The 16139-nt window shown below is 43.0% G+C and overlaps 1 long non-coding RNA gene across 1 annotated transcript; it reads left to right on the top strand.

The window, feature by feature from the left end:
• Positions 1 to 28: 28 nt before the first annotated feature.
• LOC144670410 (uncharacterized) lies at positions 29 to 5877 on the top strand. The gene is made up of 4 exons (XR_013573866.1): positions 29 to 575; positions 922 to 1019; positions 3144 to 3229; positions 5386 to 5877. It is a non-coding gene; the product is annotated as an uncharacterized LOC144670410 (long non-coding RNA).
• The last annotated feature ends 10262 nt before the right edge of the window (positions 5878 to 16139 follow it).

The raw sequence follows: 16139 nt of genomic DNA, 5'->3' as shown, positions 1-16139 counted from the left end.
CATTGATTTTAGCGGCTGAATTGCTGCGGAGATCTGCGCGTGCGCTGTTTAAACCCGTCCCCGGTGTCGTCACCACGAGGATAACAGCGCATGCGCAACCCCTCCCCCAACAATGGCCCAGAGCGTCATTCACTCAGTGAGCGGAATAGGGTTTAATTCAGCAGCGATCGGAGACATCACCGCCCCAGAGGGAAGTGAACAAACAGCATCTGCTTAAAGCAGCGCATCGGTTTGGAGCCGCGTCCGCAGATATGCTCAGAGATTGGCATTGAGTGTCCGGGCAGCTGAGGCGGAGGCGGCGGCTGTTTTTAATGGGCTCCCTGGAACACGAGCTGCTCCCGGAACATGGAGTGAGCGGGGGGAAGGGAGAGGCCATTCTCGAGCAGTGTCTGGACAGAGTGAGAAGAACTCGCCATTGAAGATCATTGCTGCTTTCTCTCCCCAAACCCGAGTGAAGCTTCCTGGCTTAGTCCCGGCTCCCACTGTCCCTTGTTATTGGACAGAGAATGGCGGGGAAATAGCCGCACAGTAACAATGTTTCCAGTTACACAAAGAAGATCAATTTCAGGCACCAGGTGAGAAGTGTGAAAGAGACATTTTAAACTGTACCTGCTTGTTTCCGGGTGTACAGTTAGTTGAAAGGGAGCTGCAAATATAAATCTGACCCTTGCAGAAATCATTGCTCCATCGGATAGTCTAATTCAAGGAGCAGTGCACAGGACAGGTTGTTTCTGGATGTCACAAAATGGTTGTAAAACCGCTCAAAATAGCAGATGAGCAGAAACAGATTGCTCCAGTACCGTGGTGGGGTCAGATACTAATGTGCTGCTGGTTTTGCTTTTTTGATTGTTCATAATAATAACACTTATTTTTAAATATACATCGATCATTTTTCTATCTTCTACTTGACTTATTCTTCAGGTAAAGGAGTTATGTTTTCTGGGTGCACAGAAAGAGTTGAAGGAACCAAATGATTCCTCGAAACAAGGAAAATTGCAGCAGGATGGTTCCAACTCACAGTAAGTACAATATCACTCACTAAGCACAGAGATACTGCCAGGTCTTTAGGCCAAAATGAAACAATATAGAGACCGCCATAGATCCCAAGGTTGAGAAGCACCCTTTCTATATAAGAGTCAAACAGAGCATTGGTGGGAGAAGTTGTTTACATTAAACTAGTACAGCTGAGAACTAGATACATCAATCCCAGGGCAAAAGCACAGCCACTATTTGATTTAAATACACGGTGTCACCTTGGCCACAAACTAAATACCAGTTATTAACTACATCAGACAACATTTACCCAATTGTATAATACAGAATGAATTGCTATTAAGCACCCCGAGTATAGATTGAGCTACACATTAAATATCAGTTCCAAAATCTCACTAAGTGTTAGACTAGAATGTACAATTAAAGTATGAATTCTGTTTTTCCAATCTGCAGGAATTACATACCAGGCCATAGATCAGATCGATGCGTATATTATCACTTCAGTTTGTTCTCACAGAGATACAAACTTAGTACCTCTACACAACTGGCACAGAACTACTGAACGTTAACCTGTAGATCATGCCTGAGATGCATGTTAAGTACCAATACAGGAAAATCCCACACTTGCATATAATTGCAAAGACACATAGATAGAGAATGAATCCCACACTCACATAAAAGCCTAGAGACAGACATATGAACAACAAATTCCAAATACACATTCAATCCAGGGACTGACAAATACAGAATTAAAGATACTTTCACATGCATTGCCATTGTCTGAAATATGCAGAATGTAGCCCACTGTCACATACCCTACCAGAGACTGACAAAGATATAATAAAGTCCAGAGTTCCATATTGTACCTGAGACTGATGACCAAAAATAAGCACATTCACATTGAGCAGTAGAGATTGAAATATACAGAATGAATCTCATAATCCCATTAAGCATTGCATAGTAAACAGTACTTATTTACCTCCTCCCCCCTCCCCCACACTCACACGCTTTACAAGGCAATGACACAGAATGAGCAGCACATTCATATACAATACCAGAAACTGAGAGATATTGAATGATCCCTACTCTGTGTGCCAAACAATACAGGGGTATGGCCACATTCAGCAGAACATACACTGCATTAATCCCACTTTATACAGAGGACCAGACCCTGAAATGCAGAAAGAAAAACACAGGACTACACACAAAAAAAGACAATAAGGCATCGACAAATACTAGTCATTTAAAGTGCCAATGACAGACAGGCACAAGACAAATCTCATTCGCAGACAGCAATAGATGAAGACAAAAATAAAATCAACTTCAGCTACATGATTATTTCCAGATATGGACAGCTAAAGACTGAAAGCCACACTCACAGATGTTAGGGTTACAATTAATCCCACTCTCACGTTAAGTACTTGGGATGAACAGACACAGAAAGAATAACACATTCACATACAACACTAGTGATGGACACAAGCTGATTGAATTCAAAATATAACACTTCACAGGAAACTGAAAGGAATCACAGAATAAAACACACTTTTTAAAAATTCCACAAGCGATATATTGAAGCAAATTGAATCCCATACTCACATAGTATCAGAGAATGACATTCATTGAGTTCATCCTGCACTCATACACAGTCCCACAACCAACAGGAAATTAACATTTGGATACAGGACCAGAGTGATACATACAGAATCAATAAAGCACACATGTAGTCAAAGACAGATGACTGAAGAACTAACGAATTCCACCATCACACGAAAAAACAAAGGAGAGTGACAGATACAGAACAAATCTCACTCATGTACAATGCGTGGAACCAGAAGTTACAGCATGAATCCTAAAGTTACATTCACTACCAGAAACTATTAGAAATAGAATTATTCCCACATGACCTGAAATTGGCAGACTTTTCAAATATGATCATGTAAGCCAGGCAGAACTTACAGTTTCTTCTACCTGGCTCTCTGATTAGTTGAGAACTGGATTGAGAAGGGTCTGTCCAATCAGCGCTAGAATCTGGCTACAGCCTCTCAAACCATTCATAATAATTATTAATGGAGAGATTAAACTGATGGAATCTGTACCTTTTATCTCAACTGTACTTGAGTTCTAAAACATACTTTTTTTTCTAACAGGCAAAGAATTGAAGGAACCAGAATAAATATGTTTCCTCCAGCCAAGTTAGAATGAAGACTCCCGCCAGCTCCTTCTCTCACACACAGTATGTACATTATCACTGACAGAGCAAGGAGACTCAGACAGGTCATCAGTTTCACAGGCCGGGATGTTCTGGCCCGGCCGCGGACGGGACTCACCGTGGGCGAGGTGGCACCCCTGCCCGAAGTCCATTGCCTTGCGCTGGGTCCGGATGATCCCAGCGGCAGGGTGGGTGCAGATAATCCTGCCCACAGTCTCAGACAGCATAAATAGTTCCAGACTTATATTTTCCATTTATCAATCAAACGGAGCAGAAGAGATAGAAGTTGTCTCATGTCATCCAAACTGGATCCCGCAAATGGGGGTATCAGTAAATCCCAGTTCAAACTTTCACCCGCTATCAAATTATCACTGGGCCAACCCCACAACAGTGCAGCCTTAGCGACATGTTAAATATCAGATAAAATTGACACGTTTCCAGTTACAAGCTTACAGACTTAACCTTAATCATGTACGCTGAGATTCATGTTATTACATTCACAAAATAAGAACTCAAGGCATAGGAGGTAAAATATTAACATGAATAGAGGATTGGCGATATATTTGTCATTTTTCAGTTCACAAGCTCTTACTTGTGGATCCACAGGTATCAGTGCTGGGGCCTCAGCTATTTACAATCTATATCAATGACTTATCTGAAAAGACAGAAGGTATAGTAGCTGAATCTGGCTATAACACATAGATAGGTAGGAAAGTAAGTTGGCAAGAAGGACATATAGATTTAGATCAGTTGAGTGAGTGGACAATAATTGGCAGATGGAGAATAACATGAGAAAATGTGAACTTGTTCACTTTGGCAGGAAGAATATAAAAGCAGTACACCATTTGAATGGAGAGATACTGCAGAACTCTACAGTGCAGAGGGATCTGGGGGTCCTGGTTCATGAGTCTCAAAAAGTTGGTTATGCAGGCACAACAAGTGATCAAGAAGGCGAATGGAATGTTGGCATTTATTGCAGAAGGAATCGAATGTAAAAGTATGCAAGTTTTCCTACAATTATACAGGGTGTTGGTGAGGCCGTATCTGGTGGACTGTGTACAGTTTTAGTCTCCTTAGTTAAGAAAGGATATAATTTCAGTACAGCAGGTCAGAGAAGATTCAATTAACTGATTCCTGGAATGGAAGGGGTTTTCTTATGAGGAAAGGTTGAGGAGGTTGGGCTTATACCCATTGAAGTTTCAAAGAATGAGAGGTGATCTTATTGAAACATATAAGATCCTGAGGGGACTTGACAGGGTGGATGCAGAGACTATGTATCCTCTTGTGGGGAACTCTACAATCAAGGGACGCAGTTTAAAAAAATGGGAGTCTCCCATTCAGGCTGACGGAAGTAGATTTGTCTTTTTTTTCTCTCACAGATGGTTGTTCTTCTGTGGAATTCTCTTCCCTAGAGAGCAGCGGAGGCTGGGTCATTGAAAATGTTCAAGGCTGAGTAGAAGAGATTTTTTACAAAGAAGTGAGTCAAGGCTTATGGGGGACAGACAGGAAAGTGGAGTTGAGGCCACCATCCAATCAGCCATGGTGGAGCAGGTTCGATGGGCAGAATGGCCTCTTACTGCTCCTGCTTTTTGTGTTCTTGTTCTTGTGTGCCTCGCTCGCCACTGCTGTCCCTGTCATGCCCACCATCTTGCTTGCTGTGCTGCTCACCACCTCAGTAACCTCCCGCTCTCCAGCCTGCTCCCAACCCCTCACCGCCTCACTTGCTGTTCTGATTGTCACCATCTCCCCAGTCCTTGCGGTGAGATGGGTGGTGAGAGGGGTCAGGGGTGAGGTGCTGAGTGGGAGGTGAGCGATTTGGTAGTGGGGTGGCAAGTGGGCCGGATGAGGCACAGCGAGCGAGGCTGTAAGGATCCGGGGCCAGGGCACTTGGAGGTTGAGAACAGGGCAGTGATTGGGAGGCAGCAAGTGGTCGATGGTCAATGGGTGAACAACGAAGACATCAGCGGTGGGAGGAATGGCGCACTCACCGGCAGACTAAGTGGGTGCCGAGTTCCTGTTCCAGCTCGGTGTCAGGTGTTACAGTGTAAAACTGATCATAATTCTAGCATTGCTGAGTTCTGATGAAATGTCATTGACCTGAAACGTGAACACTCTTTCACTGTCCATGGTCCTGCCTGACGCGAGGTGTAATTTTTAATTTTTTTCTGTTTTCACTGGAGAAATCCAAAAACAGGGGTGACTTGTTCTGGAGGTCAATGAAAGCATATATGGGCTGTGTGTTGAAGGCTTGTTGGTCTAGAGGTATGATTCTTGTTTCGGGCCTGACATGATTCTGTGAGAGGTCCCAGGTTCAAATCCTGGGCGAGCCCTTGTGTGTTGTCACTTATCCTCCCAACCACCGGTTGTGTTTTTTTTTAAATTCCTTGTGAGCAAAAAGGCAGAATTCACTTCAACCGGTGGTAGGTTTCAGAACCTGAGAAGTCATTGCAGCGAAATTATCACTGCAACATATGTGGAGAAAATGAAGCTAAATTTTAAGGAACTGTCGCTCATGTAATTGGCGGTTAACTTATTTCAATAAAGGAATGAGTTTAACCCCATTCTTGTGGGTTCAGGGAGCTGTCTGAAGGCAATCATTTGGGAACTTGTCTGATTAAATATACAGACTGTCGGAGCTCAGAGCCCCTGCAGTTTGAGTCTGATTTCCCAAATTGTGTCTGTATTCTGGGAGTCGCACTGAGCAGAAAGCAAGTCTTTTCATGTGGTTCAGCAATCCAGTTCAGGAGGAACTAACAATCAGGAAAATTGGGTACAACTAAAACCAATTGCTGAGCAGCAAGTTTCTAAGTGTCAGTTTCTGAAAGCAGTAAGTGTTGGACTACCAGTTACTTTGGCCAGAAAGTGTCAGAATGACAGTTTCTTGTGACCGAATTGATACCCAAGGTCGCCCAGTAAATTAACAGGAATGCAAATGAACTCATCCACAGACTTAATGTGGTTCACCAAAATATCTGGTGACCTGGTCTCGCGCTGACCTCTTGGTGCTCCAAATTTTCCTATTCCTCAGGAAAGGTCATCGAACTGAAACATGAACTGAAGCCTGAGTTTTCTTTCCGTGTCCATGGGTACTGCCTGATCTATGGTGTTTTTCTTCAATGTTCTCTTTTTCCCATAACTCTGAACGAATGGGTGATCTGCTTTGAAAGCCAATGAAAGTCTACATTGGCTGAGTTATATACATGCAGTTACATTGTTGGTCTCGTGGTGTGACTCTCACTATGGGATGGTTCATAAATAAGAATAAGAGATGTCGCAATTTCAAATCTCAGGTGAGCTCTCATGTGATGTTGTTTGTAGTGTAAGTCACCCAGTGCATTGTCTAAAACTCATTGTGGTCTCGATGGAGCGGTTTACTTATGTCAGGGGTAAGTTTGAGAACTTGGCTCACCATTTCATCGAATTCATCGATGAAACACACATGAAGAAAATGAAGACAATTAGAAACAACAGTTGCCCACATGATCACACTGAGTTGTTACCCGAAAACTCCAATTAGATAACCCCATTGTCTGGCTGAATGCATTCAGCTGTCGTCTCCTCCAAGAGAACTGCAATCTTCTCTGAGAGAATTGTAACCTTCCCTGAGACTGCCATGCCTGGTAGCCCCATAGTTTGATTTTGAATTGATCATATTTTGTTTGTATTCTAGGAGTTGCACTGAGCAGAAAGTGAACCATTTCACCTCAATCAATATTTTAGTTCAGAGGTAATAAACAATTTCAGGAGAAGGTATTCGATGGGCTTTGTGTACTTAAAGAAGGACCAGACACAGAGGTGATGCATCCAGAATACTGAGGGATGACAGTGGGAATTGCAGAGACACTGGCCATAATTTTCCAATATTCCTTAGACTCGGGGTGGTGACAGCGGAGTGGAGAATTGCTATTGTTTCACCCTTGTTCAAATAAATGTGTAAGGATAAGCCCAGAAACTACAGGTCAGTCAGTTTAACCTGGGTGGTGAGCTACCTTTCAGAAAGGAAAACTCCGGACAACATGAAAAGTACCTCGGGAAAATGCACATTAATTAAGTAACACCAGCATGGATTATGTTATGATCCCAGCTGAGATTATCCCTGGACAACCCTGAATCCAGAGTGGAACCCAGCTTGATAGATCCTGACTTTTATTTCTTTGATTAAATACATTGAGAGCAGCTACTGAGCAGAGTCAAATGAGTCAGCTGATGAAATCTTAACAAAAAAATAAAATATGTCTTCAGCAAGAAAAGATGAGCTATGTTACAATACTCCTTCACCCAAAACTATACCTTTACAGATGTATACAGATTTGTAAGGATAACAAAGCTATCTTATTCCTTAATGTCCACGAAAAGTACACAGCCCGTGTACCAATAGGCACCCTGTGGTCAGACACACCAGACTCTGAAACCAAGTGACAGATGCCAACTCAATCAGATGTTATGGCTCTCTCCTCAACTACCCCCCCAGACGCTTGTTGAACAGTGAGTCAACCAGTCTCACTGCACTCCGTCTTTCACAGGAGGATTTCCAATCTCCACTTTCAACACTTTGCCTTGGAATCTTCTCCCAAACCAATGCTTTCTTTCAGACGTCTTCCACAAGGGTTCACCTCCAGGGTTTCGAACGTTCTTTCCAATGTTCCTCTCCCCTGGGTTACCACATGTATTCAAGCTGTTTTCCACGCACACTGTTGCTCACACCAACTCAGGTGTAAACAGCTTCACCTGCCCATAGCAGACCATCAGTTGTCTCTTTGGACCGCCTTGCCTCTTGCCAGCTGTTCTCGCTTTAAATCTGTTTTCTGTAGTTTTTGCCTCTTTAAATCTGAAGCTTGGAGCCTTTCTCTCTGCCCTTCACTTTTAACTTCATTAGCAAGACCTTTCCCAGGGTCCCGTCATTCCTTTGACTAGAAGGCCTGCTTTGGACATTCCCCTCTTCCACTCCACTGGATTTTGGGAATTTTCTTTAGCTTGAGACTGACTATCTGCCCCCTTTTCCAACCTCTCCTGGCAGCGACTTTCAATAACCAACTGAACTCCTCAGCTTCCAAATCGAAACTGTTGTTTCTCTTCTTCTGTGGGAGGGTCCTGCCTCACTGGCCCCCCTTTTGCTAGGCAACAGCTCACTTCTTCTAGTTTGTTTAACTTCATAAGTCATAAATCTCATTAGAAAGGCAAGCACCTTTTTAAAATGAAACTAAAACTCCATTTGACCTTTCTTAACACTCATACAGAAATACAAATCAAACTTAAACTTTAAAGCTAAGACTAATTCCTAACACCTACAAATACCAATATAACTCACTTAAACCTCCCTACTTCCTAACAATTTGATAAGAACAAATCGTGTTACTTAGTTTGAGTGAGGTTTTTTTGATGTGATAACAAGAGCTTTGATGAGGGTGAAGTCCTCATGTGTGGTGTGATTTGCATGGACTTGCAAAAGCATTTGATAAAGTGCCTGTCAAAAGAGTTCTAAGGAAAGTTCGAGCTCATTGAAGAGAAGGGACAGTAGCAGTACAGGTGTGAAGTGACAGGAAGCAAAGATTTGTGGTGAACGGTTACATTTTGGACTGGAGAAAGTTATCTCATGGAGTTCCGCAGGTCTTTCAGGGACTTAAGGGACTTAAGGGATCTCGGGAATGGGTGGGAAAAAATGAGCTGAAGCCCAAGATCAAACACAAAAGTGTTGAATGGCAGAGTAGGTGTGATGGGCCATGTGGTCAACTCCTGCTCCTATTTCTTTTGTTCTTGTGACCAGTGTTAGCAACCCTTGTCCCCCTGTTATTAATTAGTCACACAGATCTTGTTACAATCGCACATGATACAGAAGTTAGAAGCATTGTGAACTATGAGGACGATAGTGTATATCTCCAAAAGGATCTAGATATTTTGATGGAATGGGCAGACAATTGCCAAATGAAATTTATTGCAGAGTAACCTGGTGTCATTCGTTTTAGTAGGAATAAAACAGAGCAAACACGAAATGAAGGTTACAATTCTAATGGGATTGCAGGAACAGAAGGATCTGGGTGAAGCTCCCACCTCTGAGCCACAAGTTTATAGAGTCAGATTTCAATCCAGGACTTGAGGACCAAAGTCAATGTTAACACTCCCAACGGTGGCTCAAGAAGGCAGCTCACCACTGCCTTCTCAGGACAACTCTGAACTCTTTCAAATGTAAGTATATTCCCCCTTAACGGAGACCTAAACAGGACTCAATACTCTAAGTTTTGTCCCATCAACGCCTCTTCTGTTATAACAAGGATGTCCGATATTATACTCCATTCCCCTTGAAATAAAGACCAACAAAAGACAAAAGGCCTTCCTAACTGCCTGCTGTACCTGCATGCTAGCATTGTTTTGTGATATATGTACAAGAACACCCAAGTCTCACTGCAGCACAGCAGTCTGCTATCTCTCTTCACTTAAAGAGTATTAAATTTTTCTATCTATCCCACCAAAGTGGTGATCCTCACATATTCCCACATTATTGCATCGACCAAGCTTTTGTTCACTCACTTGACCTATATTTATTCCTTTACAAACTCTTTACATTCTACCCACACCTTGTTTGCCTACTTATTGGTCTTTAGCATTATGAAGTGTAAACTTGTGTAAGGATTGATGGAAAAACAATATTTGCTATTCTTTTACCAATTATCTTAGATGTGTAACGCCAAGATAAATCCAGTTCTACGTTTAAAAGTATAAATGAGTCAGAGGCCAGAATTGGATTCAGAAAGCGAAAAGATGATGCTAAGCAACGGAACCAGAAGTCCAGTCTGGCCAATGAGGAATCTACCCCTGAACCACTAACGTTCACACAGCCGCTCACTCCATGTGTCCAGTTGGAAACCTGTCTGAAGGAACATGCAGTCTGACAATGTAAAAGAAACAGAAAGAGAAAGTTCAGCAATTTCCTACATTAAAATGCCGAACACACTTGAGAAGTTCTCCTGTGGTTGTAACGCGTCTTTGTGACATCTTGTGGTTGTCGAAACAGCTGAAGAAAAGCAAATCTTTGTTTCCTTTGAGACAAAATCTATCCAACGCAGGATGTTCCCTCCTTCTCGCTCTTCCTCATTTCCTGCACACGTTGGAGTCTGATCCCGCAGGCTTCATAGTCGCAATCTCGGCTGCCTGTCAAAGGGCTGATCAGAACCTGTTCCCTGTTCCAGGTAAACACCTACACAGAAAACAGCAAGCAACAGTATGGATGCGTATTTATTTATTTGTTTGTTTATTTATGTGTTTGTCTATCTGATGTGGGTGTCACTAGTTAGGCCAGCATATTTTACCCATCCATAAATGCCCTTCAGAAGGTGGTGGTGAGCTGCCATTTTAAACCATTATATCCCCTCTGGTGTAGGTAATGTTTGGGAAGAGTTCCCGGATTTTGCCCCAGCGGCAGTGAAGGAATGGCGATATATTTCTAAGTCAGGATGACGTGTGGCTTGGAGGGGAACTTCCAGTGGTGGTGTTCCCATGTGCCTGCTGCCCTTGCCCTTCTAGATGGTAACAGTCATGGGTTTGCCTGCCGATTAGGCAGTCCACCCAAATACTAACAATTTAATACATGAAAATCTTTTCCTCATGTCACCTTTGGTTCCTTTTCGAATGAATTAAAATCTGCCCAGGTTGGTCACTGATCCTTGAGCCAGTGGGAACAATTCATGTTTATTTACTTTCTCTAAACCCTCTTGACAGTTCTGTCTGTGGAGTGATTAAAAATACCGAAAGCCAGACGTGGGATTTGAACAGTGAGGGACTGTAGATCAATGATAAGGGAAGTGATACTTTGATAATCAGATTAGGAAATAGTTTGAAAGTCATGAAATCTGTCCAAACCTGTGCATTGCTGGTTCAGGAGCACAATGCGTCACTAGGGCGTGGGAAACTCGGATTAGATTCTCGACGCCTACGTACAAGTTGCCTATTCTGTTACAGCATCACAGTCCCTAAATTATTTTATTTTCTTCGAGGTCAGGTTACTTTCAGTTTGCTTTCTGTTTTAGGGCAGAGATCTTGTAGTTCGGGAAATAAATTGATTTCAGCATGATTGGTGATTCAGGAGTAGAATTCTTATTTATCATCACAGAAACCTGGGTTCGATTACAGTGAATGCATAACTCAATGTCTTCAATAATATTTCAAGGAACAAGTTTCCGATACAGATAAATACCCATTTTCTCGCTTATCCATCCATGAATACAAATCTACCAAACTGAGATTTAAAATTAAAGTGCTGTTTCTGGATGGGATCTCTGAAATTCCAGTACCCTTTGCTGAGAGAGATGTTTCCTAATTTCACTCCCGAAACGTCTTGTTTTTTGACTGAGCCCCACCGCCCCCACACCCCTCCCCCTCCCCCAATTCCAAAATTCCCACCATCGCAGAAGTTTCTCTCTCTGACACTATCGTCTTAACATGTCGGAAACTTCGATCAAATTGCACATTAATTCGGGAAGAACGGCTTCCTTTGGTAATGATTTATATGAAGGGGCTGTTCTGTGGTTTATTTTCTGGAATTTAGCAGCGGTAGAGGGGAACCACAAGGCAGAGAGTGAATGAGATTCAAAACACTGCATGAGAATGATGAGGAGAGGGTGCGGACAATAGGAACCGAGTTCCCGATCTCCCAATCCTTATTTTCCAACGAAAGACACAGAGTCAAACTCAGACCCTGAGGCCATGGATCTGGGATTCAGCGGATCATCCAAAAATAGAACTGAAAAATATACAAACACGATATTTATTCACTTGCTACTAGCCTCAGCTCCCATACAGCATCGGCTGATGGCGTGGCCTAATGGTAACTGACTTCGGTTGTTCTGGTGATGTCAGGAGACAATTGCAGATTTTAGTCCTCTCGCTGTCGTTTTATCCAGGAACCTGCTGAAACCTTTGAAAACCACGGCCTCACTCGTCAGCTGAAAGTTCGGCCAAACATTGCACGGCTCTTTCTCAGAAAGTCTGCTCTTGTTAATTTGTGCATTCGTTTCTCACTCATCTTTGTATTTTGTGTAGTTCCTAACAAATCCACAATATCCGATCGGATTCGTTAAATGATTGATGTGTCCAACTGGAACAAAACGCTTTGCATCAATCGGTTTAATAAAATTCCGATCTCCTCATGAAGCGGCTCGATCCTTAGCTGAATCTGCTGTCACTGGGCGAGTAGTACAGAGGCCAGGCTAATCTCTGGGGGCACGGGTTTAAATCCCACCAGAGCAGATTTGAATTCAATTACTTTATAAATCTAGAATTGAAATCTAGGCTCAGTAATGGCGGCGATGAAACTACCATCGATTGGAATAAAAGCCCACCCGGTTCACGAATGTCCTTTACGGAAATGCATCTTCCGCCCTTCCCTCCAGACACACAGTAATTTGTTTGACTCACAACTTCCCCCTGAAACGCCGAACAAGCTACTCAGTTCGAGGGCAATGCGGGATGGTCAACAAATGCTGGTCTTGCAGAAGACTTGCAGAAACCATGAATAAAATAAACAAGTGGTAAACAGACACGACATGATTATCAAGTTGTCTCCCTTTTCCCTTGAGAAATGAAGGCTGAGGGGTGGTCTAATACAGGTCTTTAAAATGATGGAAGATTTTGAGAGGCTGAATGCGGAGAAAATGGACCAGAGAAGGGCAGATAAGAATCTATCTCAGTTTCACACACAAGACGACAGTTTGACGGGTCGAACACAATGCTGTAACTACTTAACCGTACATCAGTGGCTTATAAGAGTGGGAGAGAAATTCCATGCGCAATGTCTCCGCGGCGCCCTCCAGATTCCATGGGAGCGCTGCTGATCAAACTGCAGTGCCGTTCTTGAAACTATCTCCTCAATTATTCAGGCCAAACTCCTGAAAAATTAACTTCCGATGGACTGCACACTGTGTCCTGATGGTTGAAAAGCGTCGCATCCGCCAAGTCCTGTTTTCTCAACTTTCAAATGGACAACATTCCAGGGGAGGACAAAGAAAACGCTTCAAAGACACTCTGAAACTTTCCTTCAAGGGCTGCAGCAATCATATTAATGACTGCGAGGAACTTGTTTCTCATCATTCAAAATGACCAAAACTTGTACCCCAAGCTGCAGCGCGCTTTGAGTCACAAAGTCTTAGTGCTGAGGCAGAACGGCGGTTGAGAAGGAAGTAACAGGAAGAAAACCCTGCACTTCGGATCTCACTACACCTTGGGACATCCTGTCCCATGTGCCCAAAGACCTGTGGAGCGAGAATTGACCTGTTCACTCTCATGAAGACCCATGGCAGAAACTCACGGCCCTGAGTGGATGTCATCATCGGATCGAGGGACAGACGATAACTGCTTGTTATAAAATACATACAAGAAAAAGATCATCTCCATCCATCGTATTTCTAAAACTGTCCCTTTCAAAATGATGTGAACAAGTCTTCCCTGTTGGCTCTAATCTGTCAACTTCACTATCTCAGCATGTGCTGCCATCTACTGGCCGCAACATAGCGGAAGGAATTCACATTGTCAATGTGGAAGAAACAGGTCCATGTGAGGGATTAGTGATGGGATATGATGGGGCAGACATCGAGATGAAAATATGAAATACGATTTAGAAACACGATTAATTTATTTATTCCCTTGAATCGGCAGCAGTTGCAGGCTACTATCACCTGGAGCAGCTGAGGCGATTAGAATAGCTGCATTTAAAGGAAGTCTAAATAAGTATCAGAGGGAGAATGGATTTCAGGGATAAACAGATAATGTTACATGAAGTATTCTAAGTGGAGGATCTAATCGGGCAGTTTACCAATTAGATCAAATGCCCCACATTCAGTGAGGGCTGAATGAATCCAGATTTGAAAAGTGCCACAGGGACTGACAGGCACGTAATGAATCCCACACCCAAACTGTGAGAAAAAGACAGAGGGATCCAGAATCAATCATAAACTCAGACATGGCACTAGGAACTCACTGCTACATTTTGAATCACACACTCTCACAGTGTGCAAGAGACAGAGGGATACAGAATGCATCATACACACAGGCATCACCAGAAACTGACAGATCCCCGATAAACAAATCCCGTCCAAGGGACAAAGTGATGAAGAATTAACCCACAGAGACCGACAGATGGACAAGGAATTCCACTCTCAAATCCTGTTCCAGAGACAAAGTGGTACAGAATGAACCTCACACCCATACACATAGAATAGCTACAACAGAGAAGGAGACCATTCGGCCCTTTGCCTGTCCTGAGATGTTTCAACAGGAACTCAGCTATCCCAGTCGCCAGCCCTGTCTCCATAGCCATGTAAACGTTTCTCTTCAGGTGGTTGTCCAGTTCCACTCTGAAAGCCCCGATTCTACTCTGCCTCTACCACATATCTCAGACAGTGCATTCCAGATCCTCACCACTCACCAGGGAAGATGAATCCTCATGTCTCCATTGGTTCATTTGCCACCCGCCTAAGACTGGTGCCTTGTATATATAGGAACAGTTTCTCACTATCTAACGTGTTTCAATCTGTCGAGGTTTACGAGTCCTATATTCCCAACCGTCAGAAATGGTTTCTCTGTCTGACCCCGTCCCCGACGCCCCTTGGAAAACCTCTTGGCCTACCCCTGCTCCTTGTTCGTGTGTTCCATCAAATTACTCGTTAAATCGGGATGAAGAACTTCCTTAAAGAAGCAGTCATTGGTTTGAATGAAGGCACCGAGTGGTGATTTAATTTCTGTAATTCAACAGCTCCTGGAGAGAGCTCTAGGGGCAAAGAGAGTTACAGAGGGCAGAAAAGTGCAGGAGAATGGTGAGGAGAGAGAGCGGGCAACAGGGGCTGAGTTTACGATCTCCAATTCTACAAAACTAGAGAACGTAACCTTAGAATTTGAGCTCAGCCGATCGAGGGTGATATCAGGAAGCTTTTTTCACACAAAGGATCATGTAAACCTGAAGCCCCCTCCCGCAAAATGCTTTTAAAGCTGGGAGTCAAACTGAATATTTAGAAACTGCAACTGATAGTTTTTGTTTGTTTGTTTAGTAAGGGTTTTAAGGATTATATTTAAAAACACGGTGGATGGATGAAGTTAAAATACAGGCCAGTCAAGAACTGAACAGGATTGAGGGGAGAACAGTTTTTACTTCCGCTCCTATATTCACATCATCCTAATCTTGGACCAAACCCGTTTTCAGTTGATCACCCACTCTGCATTTTTTGACAGTCAAAGTTAATTTCTCCAACCCCTCTTCATAATGAAAGTCGAAATCTAGAGGGAACTGAAATGAGGTCCAGTCCTTTATTGAGAACACTATCATCTCACGCTTAACGATTTCCTGTTGAATACTAGAACCCCATCCACCGGTCCATTACTAGTAACTGCTGCTGACACATAGAGAATCCTGTCACCCCTGCATTCTCTATATTTCCCCAGGCTGCAAATCCTTCCATCAGTTTTTGAGAATTTTAATCCTGAATCCGTCCGATGACCTAATTCTATGGTGCTTTTATTAACAATAACCGGGGACCCGGATTATAATCCAATCAGCCTGATCTTTCCCTTTCGCTTTAAACTCTGTCTCGGCGGCTGCATATCCCATTGATTGGATACAGAATATCTCAGTGAATCACAGGACCTTCTGTTTAATCTGCTCCACTGATACTTTCACCACTCACTGAAACAATGTAATTTCTATTCACTCACGGAATGAAGCCAGGGAGGAGTAGATACCTGTAACTCAATGATCATACAATGTAGTTCATGAAGTGTACGTTCCTATTCGATAGATTTCTCTGTGAAACCGGAAGGGGTTTGTTTTTGCTACTAAATGATTGTATGTTCCAGTCTTTCGGTGGTGGGTTTTCACATGGTTTAAACATGGTGTTGAAATTATATTTCCATCATTAAATATCAGACTGAATGTTCAAGGCCTGTGCCAACAGTT

Source organism: Cetorhinus maximus, chromosome 31, assembly GCF_964194155.1.
Source record: "Cetorhinus maximus chromosome 31, sCetMax3.hap1.1, whole genome shotgun sequence".
NCBI lineage: Eukaryota > Metazoa > Chordata > Chondrichthyes > Lamniformes > Cetorhinidae > Cetorhinus > Cetorhinus maximus.
Note: the sequence above shows the minus strand (reverse complement) of the source record. Positions and strands in the feature narration are given on the sequence as shown.